Below are 12,447 nucleotides of genomic sequence, written 5' to 3'. Positions count from 1 at the left end.
GGTGGCAGCTTTTCACCCTCTTCTCATTCTGTCTCTTCAAAGCCCCGTGAGCTGGCCTGGCAGAGGCTGGCCCGTCCAGTTGCAGGGCGGGTAGGTGACCAAGGAAAGACCAGGTCTCTCTGCCTCCGCAGAAGGAGGACAGCGGGAAGGGCCTGATCCTCAGAGCAGAGACTGTTCCACGAGGACCGTCCACAGCCCAGCCACCTCCAGCCGCCTCAGACGGGGACTGCCGACCCCCTGCCATCCACGCTCCCCTTGGCCCCCATGAAACGTCCCAACCGCTCTAAGACAGTCCTCCTGGGGGACACATATGTGCAGATACAGGTGAGTTCAACACACGCATCAAAACAGCAACAGCGAGCACACATTGAGCGCCTACTGTATGCCAGATGGCAGTATCTTATTCATTCCCCCAAACAACTCTAGGGGGCGGGCGTCATCGCTGGCCCGGATCACAGATGAGGAAACCGAAGCCCAAGGAAATGAAGGAAGTGTCCCTGGTCGCACAGAAAAGAAGACCCCAAATGGCGATTTGGACCTCTGGGGCTTGGGGTCAATCAGCCCCGCGATCCTTCTCACAAACCCCACACCAGCCCCCTCGGGTGCTCAGGAGCTCATTCACGGGCCTGTGTGTGCAAATGGGCACGTGAAACCCCAGCCCTACTCACACCCGTGTGCACCTGCGGCCCAAGAGCGCGGACGCAGCTTCCCGGGTAGCAGTGCGTCCTGCGACAGGCTGCGGAGGACCCCGCACGCTCCCACCCGGGGTCCCCTGAGCACGCCTGACGCGGGCTCCATCTGCTCCTGCACCCGGCGGCCAAGTGAAGGGACCGCCACCTGCTCCGGCTTCCACGCACTCGCGGGAATCCGGGGCTCCTCTCCTTAGAGCCACATGGTCCCGCCTGAGCCAGGAGCAGGCAGGGTGCAGGGGACAGAGACTGGCATTAGGTGCAAGCATGCCACCTTCCTGGCACCCCAGGCTCTTTCAGTCCCTGAGACCAGATCACGCTCCAAAGGACAAAGTCCACATGCATTTGCAGATGCGCTACCCACCCACCCTGCAAGCCCTTCTGCCTCCCATCCCCCAGCGCCCCCCCCCTGCCCCCCAACAAGCTCTTTCCTCAGTCACCGACCTCCTCCCGGCAGGGCTGGCCCAGGGACAGCGGCTCTTCCAAGAGGCTGCAGCCCAGGGCGGATGGGCCGCGATGACTCGGCTTCCAGGCAGCCGGCTGGGTTTCGGTGCAGCCTCCCTTCCTCAAAGGGCCTCTGCCTTACTGAAAGTTCAAGCTGCCGTGGTTTCCCCACATTCACATGGGAAAAGGTCAAAGTCTCACAAAAATATTTACCAAGCACAGTCAGTCAGTCAGTCAACAAGCACTTACTGACAGCTGGAGCTCAGGGCCTGGGGGGCGGGGGAGGTGGGGAGCACAGACCTCAGGCCACAAAAGGGAGCTGCGGTCAGCCAGGAGGGGAAGAGCAGCCCAGGAGGAGGGAGGCGTTCACACAAAACCTGGTGGCAGGACAGCTGGCCCTGGGCAGACCAAAGCAGCCATTCATGTGGCCCCCACAGCGTAGTCACGGTGCCCCCGCAGCCCAAACCCAGGGTCAACCAGCAAGGGACAAACCAGAGCCCCAGTCGCAGCCTCTGCTGCTCCCCACCTGCTCCCGGGCTCTGCACACCTGTCCTCCCCGGGACACAGGGAGGACGGAGCCAGAGCTTGGGTGCCTGGGTCAGGACGGTCTCAGAAGCATCAGGGACAACTCAAAAGCTCTTGTTATCCTTCGATGCATGTTCTGGTATATTCTTTCTCTTTTTCTGGGGTGGGGGGGGCACTGGGGATTGAAGCCAGGGGGCCCTGCCTCTGGACTCCACCCTTTTTATCTTCCATTTTGAGACAGGGTCTCACTAAGTTGCCAAGGCTGGCCTCAAACTTGCGATCCTCCAGCCTCAGCCTCCCGAGTCCCCGGGATTACAGGTGTGCACCATGAGAGCCTGCACTCAGGGCACCTGGGGGAATCTGAGACTGTCCCTGCTGGTGCGGACGGGACACATGGGCACCAAGAAGCCCAAAGAGCAGTACCTACCCAAGGTCTGCGGAGCCGGAGGACTTCCTGGAGGAGGCAGCGCCTAACCTGAGATGCAGTGGAGCGAGGCGGTGGGTAAGCCCCGGGGGCCGTGGCTGGGTGGCCTCGTGCAGTGCTGGGTGGCCTCGTGCAGCGCTGGGAGAACACAGCTAAGCACCCTGGGCAGCAGACTTCCTCAAGGACCAGCCGTGTTCTGAGGACAGCAGGGGTTCACTCAGCCAACCCCCCGTGACCCCACAGGGTATTCAGCGTCATCAGCTGTGCTGCACAGATGGGACAACACAGAGACAGAGAAGCCACGGGCCCTGCGTCCCTGATCTGCTCAGCCTCCCCACTATTCTACCTGTAAGCCTCTGAAGTGGGGGAATTTTGGGGGGTACCCAGCTATGGTAAACAACTGTCAGTTTAGTTCTGGGTTTAATTAAATGTCAGAGTGTGGGAAGTGATCGGCTCAGATAAAGTCCCTCCTGCCCAGCCCCACCACAGCCCTGCACACACAGGCAGGAGGAGGGTCCTGACGTTTACTAAGGAGGTCAACCAGCCAATCAACAAACGTTGGCAGAATCTTTAAGCTCTGGTTCAGCCCAGGGCTGAGACGGTGGGGGTGGGCCCGGGTTGGTTTCTTGTTTTGCTTGACTGAACACCTTGTCTGGTGCAGACCCTGTGCTGGGAAATGGGGACACAAGAAGAAATCAAGTCCCAGTTCCCGACATCAAAAATGTAGTAGGAGACACACGGGGATTGACTTTCTGTCTGTTTGAAATGTTTCATGATTAAAAATAAATAAGATTTAAAAATCACGGGGAGTGTGCACAGAGGGGAGAACAACCCGGCCCTGTATTGAGGGGGTGCTCAGAGAAATGCCTGAGATATTTCAGGTGGTGACATGCACTGGGGGAGGGCAGTTGGGAGTGGGTGAGAAGGATCATGTTTTTATTTTTGTTTCTGGAGATGGTGGTTGTGTTGTGAGATTCTGGAATCACACAGTGGTGACATGGGTACAACACTGTGACTCTACTAGAACCCAGTGTGTTATGGATCATGCATTTTTAAATGGTTGAAAGGGTGACTTATATGCTATATGAATTTTATGTCAATAAAGCTTAAACTCATTCTTTGACCAGGAGCCTTGTAGTTGCAAGTGATTAAAAAAAAAAAAATTAGAGTGTAGTTTCAGGCATGGATGGATCAAGGTGCTCAAATTTTTTTCTGCAGGTTGGAAGCCTCCGCCTCTGGAATCTGCTTGCTTCTCAACCCCAAGTAGGATAAGGGAGCCTCAATGGTAGTAAAAAAGTGTGTGCGGTGGGGTGGGGACTCCCAGAGGTGGAGCCTTATCAGCTATCAGCTACGAATCGCGAAAGAAAGTGACAGTTCCCGGGATGGATCAGGGAACGGCTCTCATTGGTCAGATTTAATCACATGAGCGCCTGGGAGCCAATCCCTACACGGATTGGGGAAGGAGCACTCTGATTGGCCGCGCCAGAGTCGCGCGCTGTGGGAGCGCAGAGTGACATCAGGTCCGCGGAAGCCACGTGCGGGGCTGGGAGTGGCGAGGGTCCTTCCCCAGGGAGGACCGTGCTGGGCGACAGGGGCACAGAGTGGTCCCGGAGGGGCGTGAGGGACAGGCCAGAGTGAAGAGACAGGCCTGGGGTCGAAACTGCACGAGGTGCTCTGGGAATGGGGCCAGGGCCGTGTCCCAGCGTGGCTGCAGGTGTCACAGGTGTCACACTGAGGGGCAGCCGGGCACCGGGACCTGGTTGCCAGGAGCTCTGGACACTTCCCGGGCCCATCCTGCTGCACGACAGGTCACGTGGGCCATACTTGCATTTCCCCTCCACCCTGATTCCTGAGCCCTTCGTGTTGGTTGACCTGTTTCGCTTTCTTTTCAGAGGAGACCTTGTCCCTTCACAAATGGAGCGCCAGCCTCCTTGACCATAAACAGACGGAACTGCAGAGCCCACAGTGAAACCAAAACCGAGTCATTTCAATTCTGGTGACTTGCTGGCAGCCTGCGGAAGGCCCGAGGGAGAGAGAGGCTGAAAAAGGAACAAGTTTCCCGAACTGATGCCCAAGGCCACCTCACATCACCTTCAGGACCTCCGGGACCTGTGTCCCCTTAGGAGCAGGAGGGAGACTCCGTCACCACCTGGTCCTGGTGCAGTGTTAGGATCAGCCCAGGGGCTGCAAGCAGGAGACAGTGTGGTGCATGTGGTGCATGGAGGAGCCGGGGCGAAGGGTCACAGGGACAGACAGACGGTGCCAGAATCTGCAGATGAGGAAGGAAGGCACAGGCCTGGTGATGCCTGCTGGGTAGGTTAGCAATCAAGACCAGGAACCAAAAGGAGGATGTCCCCAGAGGAGGACGAAGGGCTATTTTGGATACACTGAGTCTGAGATCTGTGGGTTTGTCCGTGGTGAGATCCGCTCATCGGTTCAAGACGTGTTTATTGAGCACTTACTATGTGTCGGGGGTGGGCCCTGGAATTCAACAGTGAAGCAAACGAAAATCTCTGCTCCCTGGAGGCTCCTTCCAGAGGGAAGACTGCGAACTGATCAAAATGAAAAGAGTCAATAACATACACCAATAGAATGATGCTCATCACGTCACATGGTGGGGTGTACCGGCTAGGCTGCAGGACGTGTCCCCGGGGAAGCTGTGGTCACTGGGATGTGCCCCACCATAGCTGGGGACATGGTTCTGGGGTTGAGGTGAGAGGGCTGGGCTGATGGTTTAGAACATGTCTTTCTATCACTCATCCATCAGTCCATCCAAGGAAGCCTCCTGAGTGCACTCTTGGTCCTGGGGATTGAACCCAGGGTGCTCCAGCCCTGAGCCCCACGCCAGCCCTTTGTATTTTGAAATTGGGCCTCACAAAGTTGCTGAGGCTGGCCTTGCAATCCTCCTCCCTCAGCCTCCGAAGCTGCTGGGATTACAGGAGTGCACCACAGTGCCCAATGGTGTCTGTGATCCCCTCTGTGCCAGGGGCGCTGGGTCCTGGGCTGCACAATCGCTGCCCCGTGAAACTGCAGTCAGTTTAGCGAAGGCTGCAGTTAACTCCAGGGAGAGAATGTGAGAGGAGGGGGGAGGGGGAGGAGACGAGACGGGGAGGGGGGAGGGGAGGGGGAGGGAGAGGAGGGAGGGGGAGGGGAGGAAGGGGGAGGGGAGGGGCGGGAGGGGAGGGGGAGGGAGAGGAGGGAGGGGGAGGGGAGGGAGGGGAGGAAGGGGGAGGGGAGGGGAGGGAGGGGGAGGGGCGGGAGGGAGGGGGAAAGGGTGGAGGGGGAGAGGGGAGCAGAGATCTTCGTTGGCTCTTCTGTTATATTCCAGGGCCCACGTGGTGCCCAACACACAGTAAGTAAGGATCAGGGGGGAGGGCGAGGGAGAAGGGGCTCTGGAGGCTGAGGCAGGAGGATCAAGAGTTGGAGGGAGGAGGGGGAGGGGAGAGGGGAGCGGAGGAGGTGGGGGCCTTTATGGGGGGCCCTGGATTCTTAGGGAAGGGCAGAGAGGGAGACCTGGGGCGGCTGGGCGCGGGGCAGGCCTCCAGCGCGGAGGGGGAGGCAGTTCTGAGAGGGGAGCAGAGGCCCTGTGCGGCAGGAAGGCGGATGGAGAGGAGCCCTCAGGGCTTCAGTGAAAGCAGGTTCAAGGCCGGGTCAGGCCCACTGTGCACTGAGAGTGGAGGAGCGGGTGCAGGGGAGGAAGTGGAGAGGAGGGAGGGGGAGGGGAGAGAGGAGAGGAGGGAGGGAGGGGAGGGGGAGGGCTACGAGGCAGGCGGAGGGGGCCTGGCCTGCACTGGGACTTGTGCAATGGTGAGGGCAGAGGCCGGCAGAGGAGGCCCCGGGAGAGCCCAGGAGCAGGGTGGGGAGGAGGCTCGGCCTTGGCAGTGCAGGTAGAGAAAGGGTTAAGAATTCAGGATGGGGCCTCTGGGCTCCTGGGGCAGGCGTGATGCTGGTCTTGCCACTGTCATCCCTGCTCTGGAGGCTGAGGCAGGAGGATGGAGAGTTGGAGGCCAGTCTCAGCAACTTAGTGAGACCCCAAGCACTTAGCAGACCCCCTTTCAAAATGAGACATAAAAAGGGCTGGGATGTGGCTCAGTGGGCAAGTGGCCCCCGCTAAATCCCCAGGACCAACAAAAGGAAGGCTTGTCCTGTCTGGGCAGACACACCAGGACAGGGACGCTGTCACCACCCCCAGCCCGAGGTGCCATGAGGTGAGCCACGGCCCTGCCCTCCATGGCCCCCAGGCCCCCGCAGAGGGCAGAGGGCAGCAGCGGCCATGGGAGGTGGAGGGGGGTGGAGGGCTGGGGGCGTGCGGCAGGTGGCCAGGACCCTGCCCAGGAGCAGCAGTGGCAGGAGGTGACAGCCATCAGATGCAGCTGCAAGCCCTCTGTGTGCGGCTGCGACTTGAAGACAGAACTAGTAAGAATTTCAAGGTGGGGGCTTCAGAGTGCCGCATTCCAGGGTGGTCCCCCTGAGCGTGGGACTGCGGGGTGACAGGGGCGCGGAGCTGGCCTCCCCACAGCTGGCCCTGTCCAGAAGCCAAGGTGGGACCCGGGGCTGTGGCCCCACCCCGCAGCTGCACTGACTCCCACAGATTTATCATGTGACACTTCTGCAGGTCAGAAGCTCAGTGTGGTCCCCAGGGTTGCCATCCTTCGGGGGACTCTGGGGAGAGTCCCACCTGTGACCTTGTGTGTCTAGGAGGCGCCTGCATTCCTTGGCTCTCGGCCACTGCCCCTGTCTTCAGGGCCAGCAGCATGATACCCCCAAGTTTCTCTTGGCTCTGATTCCCCTGCGCCCCTCTCACCCCCAAGGACCTGTGATTACAGTCGGTCCGTCTGGATGGTCCAGGATGACGTGCCCGTCTCCAGGCCAGGCCGTGAGGAGCTCTGATTCCATCTGCAACCTTCATTCCTTCTTGCCACATAACACAGCCTGTTCCCAGCCTCTGGGGATTCAGACAGGACGTCTTTGTATGTCTATTATTCTAACTACTACAATTGTTAAAGCTGCCAAAGGAACTCCATGGGTTTATTTTTTTTTGAAGCATGCTATGGCTTATTTAAGAATCCAAGGGTTGCTTTGATCATTCAATGATGTCTCCAAGGACACAGACCCTGCTGTATTCAGAACACTATCTTTCCTCTCCAAGCATGTCCTCTCATGATCACATGATGGCTGCCAGAGCACCAGACATCGCATATAAAGCAGAAGAAAAGTGGTAAAGGGGCCTTCTCACGCTGCTCTCAGGTTGGAAAGGAGAACTGGGAGCCTGCCCTGTGGTCCCAGGGTAGAGAGGAAGGACAGACAGTTCAGCTTTGTTGACCAATTAATTCAAGCTGAATTGGCAGCAGGAATTCGGCAAATGCCAGTTCCTGGGTGGGGTCTTGTGAGACAGTTATAAAGGATGAGGGGCCAGGGCGGCAGAAGCAGAAGCTGACCGCGGCTGGGGTGGAAGGTCAGCCTGCGGCCAGGCTCGAGGGCAGCCTGTGGCTGGGATCCTGAACAGGTCAATAGCTTGGGTCAGAAACCAGTCTTGTTGGGGTCAGAGGCCCCTCGCTGGCTGGGGACAGGAGCTGGACTCTGGCCAGGATCAGAACGTCGCCTGTGGCTGACACTGAGGTCACCCTGTGGTTGGAGGTCCTGAGGGAGCCGGTCAGGCCAGTGTCCTTCTCTGTCTCTGCCAATCCCCGCGTCCTTGCTTCGTGTCCTCCTCGGACAGACCGGTGGACGCTCAGCCTCGCGTCCCCAGGGGGGACAGAAGCAGGGTCTGGGCCAGGTCCTCTGAGGCTGGCGAGGGTGGGCATGAGGGAGGGGACAGCGTGGCAGCGTGGTGGCAGGAGGGTGCAGGTCTAGGTGTCCTCGCCTCTGCACCCGTGGGCTCCACGCCCTTGAACCCAACCAACTGCTGACTGAAAACTGTTTTTTTTTTTTAAATTGTGTCTGTTCAGAACATGTGCAGACTGTCCTCGTCACTGCAGAGTGACAGGGACCCCCATGCACAGTGAGAGCGCTCACAGGGTATCTCTAGTGATCTGGAGAGGGCTTACCGGGGACGGAGGGTGTGGGCAGGTCACCGGGACCCCCATGCCATTCCATACAAGGGGCTTGCGCATCCGTGGACGACGGTGTCTCTGGGGCACCAGGTGGGGTCAGGCACATCTGCAATCCCAGTGCTTGAGAGGCCGAGGCAGGAGGATCACAAGTTTGAGGCCAACCTTGGAAACTTAGCGAGGCCCTAAAAAAAAAAAAAAAGATAAAAAAGGCCGGGGACGTGGCTCAGTTGAGTGATCCTGGGTCCAAAGAAAAGAAAAGAAAAAACACAAGCGCAGCCCTAGCCAACTGGAACTGCGCATGCGCAATATACCGAATCGTGTGGGTGGGGCGATTTTTTCTTTCCTCTTGGATCTCTGTGGGTTTTTATTATTATTATTATCATCATCATCTTTTTCTTTTTAATTTTTTGGTACCAGGGATTGAACTCAGGGGCACTCAACCACTGAGCCCCATCCCCAGCCCTATTTTGTATTTTATTTAGAGACGGGGTCTCCCTGAGTTGCTTAGGGCCTCGGTTTTGCTGAGGCTGGCTTTGAACTCCCGATCCTCCTGTCTCAGCCTCCTGAGCCCCTGGGATGACAGGCGTGCTCCACCATGCCCAGCTTCTTTGTCCTTTTTATATGAAAGTAACATTAAATTGAGAACGTTGCCATTTCTTTGATGGTGATTTATACCCTCCCCTCCCCCGTCCACAGAGCCTTCGGTATTCCATCCAGAACAAGGGCAGCGCCCAGTCAAGGCACTGGCGTGGGCAGGCATGCTCCCGAGGGCCTGGCCTGCACGAACGTAGTCCACTCCCCCCACAACGCCTCCATGGAGATACCATTATTTTCCCCACTTTACAGATGAAGCAAGCACAGAGAGGTCGCCTACTGGCCCGGTGCCACACAGCTGGCCCTTGGCGCTCCCTGATGCCTAGTCTTCCTCAGGCTCTCCTTTGGGGGGCTGGCGGGGTTGTGGGAGAATGAAGGGAGGAGGAAGGTGGGGTTAGGTGGGTGGGGTCTCTGCGGCCGGGTTCCCCGCCCCCCGCGGGACCTGGAGCAGCTGAGATGAAGACGGGCGCTGGGGCCCCTGTGGGCCGCCAGGGGGCAGCAGGAGTCAAGCAGCCGAGCTTTGGGGCGCTTTTCCGGAGGCTTTTCTGTGGCCATCAGTGGAAGCCGGTGAGATCTGAGCCAAGGGCTGAGTGACCTGCTGGGAACACTGGGGCTAATCAAGATCACCTGGTGTCGCAATCTGTCATGTGCTTCCCACGCCACCGTCGCGGGCCTCCCTCCTCTCCTATCTAGGAGGAAACTGAAGCCCAGAGAGGTTAAGTACCTTGCGCCTGGTCACACAGCACCGAACTGGAGGAGGCCGAGGGTCCCACGAGGCAGAGGGCGCGGCCCCGCCCCTCCAGGCCGCACGGGAGAGAAAAGCTGGTGACTGTGTGACTTGCCCCTTACATCACGGGCAAGTCCCACGCGGGAACATGGGGCCCTGACGGCACCGGGTGAGGTCAGGCCGCCCCTGCAGCGGGGGCTCGAGAACGTGCTGGGTTTTTTTCTCTCTTTTTTTGGTTTTTAATTAATAACCTCCGTGGGAAAATAATGCCAGAGGGTTGTGAACAGGATGTCAGGGAGGGACTTCTCCAAACCCAGCCGCCCACGGGTGCCAGGTGCCCGGGGCACGGGGTTTCCGGTGGCTTCTCACTTGGAGAAGGCTGGCACCTGCCACCAGTGATCCGAAACGGGCTTTGAAGAGAAATCCAAGCAGATGCACTCAGGACCCCCTGGGACCCCATCTTTGTCAAAGCAGGAGTGGGGTGTGGTATTGGGAGGGACCCCCCAAGGGGGCAGCTAGAGGCCCCCCAGAGCCAGCTGGGCCCTTCCAGAGGGGACCAGGCCATCCCCAGCTGGCTCTGATGGTGCCACCAGCACCCTGCCCAGTCCCCACCCCGCTGACTGCCAGGAGAGGGGCTCCGACCTGCCACCCCCTCCCCGTGGCTCTTGGGGTGCCACGTGGGTGCAGTCTGTTCCCCCTGGTTTTCCTCCCTTCTAGATCTTTCTCTCTTGCCTTCTAGGCCGAGGTGAAGGAATAAATGTCGTAGGAATCAAGTTTAAATGTTAGTAAACAATTTAGAGCAAAGATAATCGCTGACGGATGGCCATGGAGTGAGATCGTAAGGTCCTCGGTCGCACTGGCTGCCCGTCCGGGCGAGAGGCCACCTCAGAACAAGCCGGGAGATCTTTCTGCTGCGATTTAAACACAGCGGGACCCCCAGAGCTGGGCTGCGTGGGGTCCCCAGGGGGAGCACGGAGAGGCAGAAATGGAACCCAGCTCTGGGGACAGAGGGACAGGGGGGCCTCCTGGCGGAGGTCAGGACTGGATGAGGCCAGCAGGGTGGAGCCCCAGGATGTTACCTGGTAGAGACCAGGGGACACTGGCGACGTTCTGAACCACCTGCGGACTCTGCCAGCAAGGAGGCTGTCACCAGGGGTGGCACCTCAGCCTCGGGCCTCTTTTGTTTATAACTCACCAGTGTATGGTGCCCTGTCCTTGGGAACAGGAAGTGGACTGGGGTCATTCCCCTCTAGCCACAGCTCCGTGGGGTTCATGGGACTCTAAAACCCCTCCCTAAGATGACCCTAAGAGGAGCCAGAGTCCCCGCTCCTCCCTCTCCCCAGCCTCCCTTCCTGCAGACTTGAACTAACATTTGGCCCTGGTCAGGATCTCAGCTTTTGTTAGCTTCAACAGTCACCCCTCAAGGAGGAGCTGTCCCTAGGTCCCAGTCACCAGGGAGCACCGCCAAGGGGTGGGCATGAGCCAGGGAGCCGTGAGGGCCAGGGAGGTGCAGGCTGGGGAGGCACAGGCCAAGGAGGCGCAGGCCAGGGAGGCGCAGGCCAGGGAGGCGCAGGCCAGGGAGGCGCAGGCTGGGGAGCCTGGGGTCATCAGGAGACCCTGCATGGAGGCCCGGAGGAGGCCCAGGGGACCGAGAAGCTTTGGTTTCCAAGCCATCTGCACCTTCTTGTATCGCCACCTGTGTGGCCAGGCTGGGTGGGGGGACCCACAGATTCTATCACCTTTTCTACTTTACAGATGAGAAAACTGAGGCCCAGGAGGGATTAAGGGACAGAGGAGTGAGTAGCCAGGCTTCACGCCCACGGCCCTGGGGCTTCCTTGACTTAATGGGAGATCAGGGGCCAGGTTTTAAGGACATTTTTAAAAGGTCCTTCCTTGATCAAGGAAATTCTGGGAGGCCTGGCAGCGGGTCCCCTGATGTGAGTCGGCTCATTCTGATGGGGATCTTTTTGTCCTAGGGCAAAAATATTAATGAGGAGGATTTCGACCATCCCAGTTAGTGCTGTCAGGAGGAATGTTCGTTCTCTGCTTCTGCAAGGTGGAAGGGAGCCTTATTGGGGAAACACTTTCAGTAGTTCCTCTTCTTCTCCTTGGCTCCAGATTCTGGGGTACCTTAAGTTTGTGTGGGATTGGGGGAATTGACAGGAGGCTGTTTTCTATTGCACCGGGTTTCTTAGTGCGTAGGGCTCACGGGTGTTTATGCTAAAATACAAACTCCTCACTCTGGCCCCATCACGCCCTGGCCATGGTCCCTGGCTCACTTCTCCACACTTCTCGTGCCTCAGGGACTTTTCACGTGCTTGACCCTCCTCCAGCATGTTCTCCCTCCAGTTCATCCTGGCTTCTTCTGGTCACTGCGGGCTCAGGTCAAATGTCACCTCCTTGACAGCCTCCCTAAGCACCATCAGCACCCTGTATCCGAGCTCTATTTGCTTTCTTTGCAGCTCCTGCTGGTGTTTGCAACATAGGCGCTCAAGATCCCCTGCCCGCCTCCCTGGGACCCACCCCATCGCTCCATCTGCTCGGACTGTTGATCACCTACAGGATGATGAAGATCCAGCCGCAGGCCCACCACGAACCCTTTCTGTGGTCTTGGCAAAGTGTAGCACAGGGGCTGGGGTTGCGGCTCAGCGGTGGAGCGCTCGCCTAGCACGTTCGAGGACCTGGGTTCGATCCTCAGCACCAAATAAAAATAAATAAAATAAAAGTATTGTGTCCAGCTGCAACGAAAAAATAAATATTAAAAAAAAAAAAAGGTGTAGCAACCAGGGTTGCCATCTGCCATGAGCGACTCAAACATGGCCAGCGCTGTCTGAAGTTCCCTCCCGCCTCCAGAGCAGCTGGTATTGCTGGAAAACTGGCGCCTGGAGACAGTCCTCTGCTAGCGACAGACGGCCCGCCCTCCACCAGTGACTGACGGCCCTCCCTCCACCATTGACAGACGGCCCTGCCTCCACCAATGACGGACGGTCC

At 58.4% G+C, this 12,447-nt stretch overlaps 1 protein-coding gene across 1 annotated transcript in view; it reads right to left on the bottom strand.

Annotated features, from left to right (window-relative positions):
• The window catches only part of Il21r (interleukin 21 receptor), a 44,163-nt gene extending 42,938 nt beyond the window's left edge, over positions 1–1,225 (bottom strand). The window contains exon 1 of the mRNA XM_071605583.1: positions 1,134–1,225. The gene's annotated coding sequence lies outside the window, so the exon portion shown is untranslated. The remainder of the gene's footprint in view (positions 1–1,133) is intronic.
• Between the last annotated feature and the right edge of the window lie 11,222 nt (positions 1,226–12,447).

The sequence above is a fragment of the Marmota flaviventris genome, chromosome 19 (genome assembly GCF_047511675.1).
Source record: "Marmota flaviventris isolate mMarFla1 chromosome 19, mMarFla1.hap1, whole genome shotgun sequence".
NCBI classification, from domain to species: Eukaryota; Metazoa; Chordata; class Mammalia; order Rodentia; family Sciuridae; genus Marmota; species Marmota flaviventris.
Note: the sequence above shows the minus strand (reverse complement) of the source record. Positions and strands in the feature narration are given on the sequence as shown.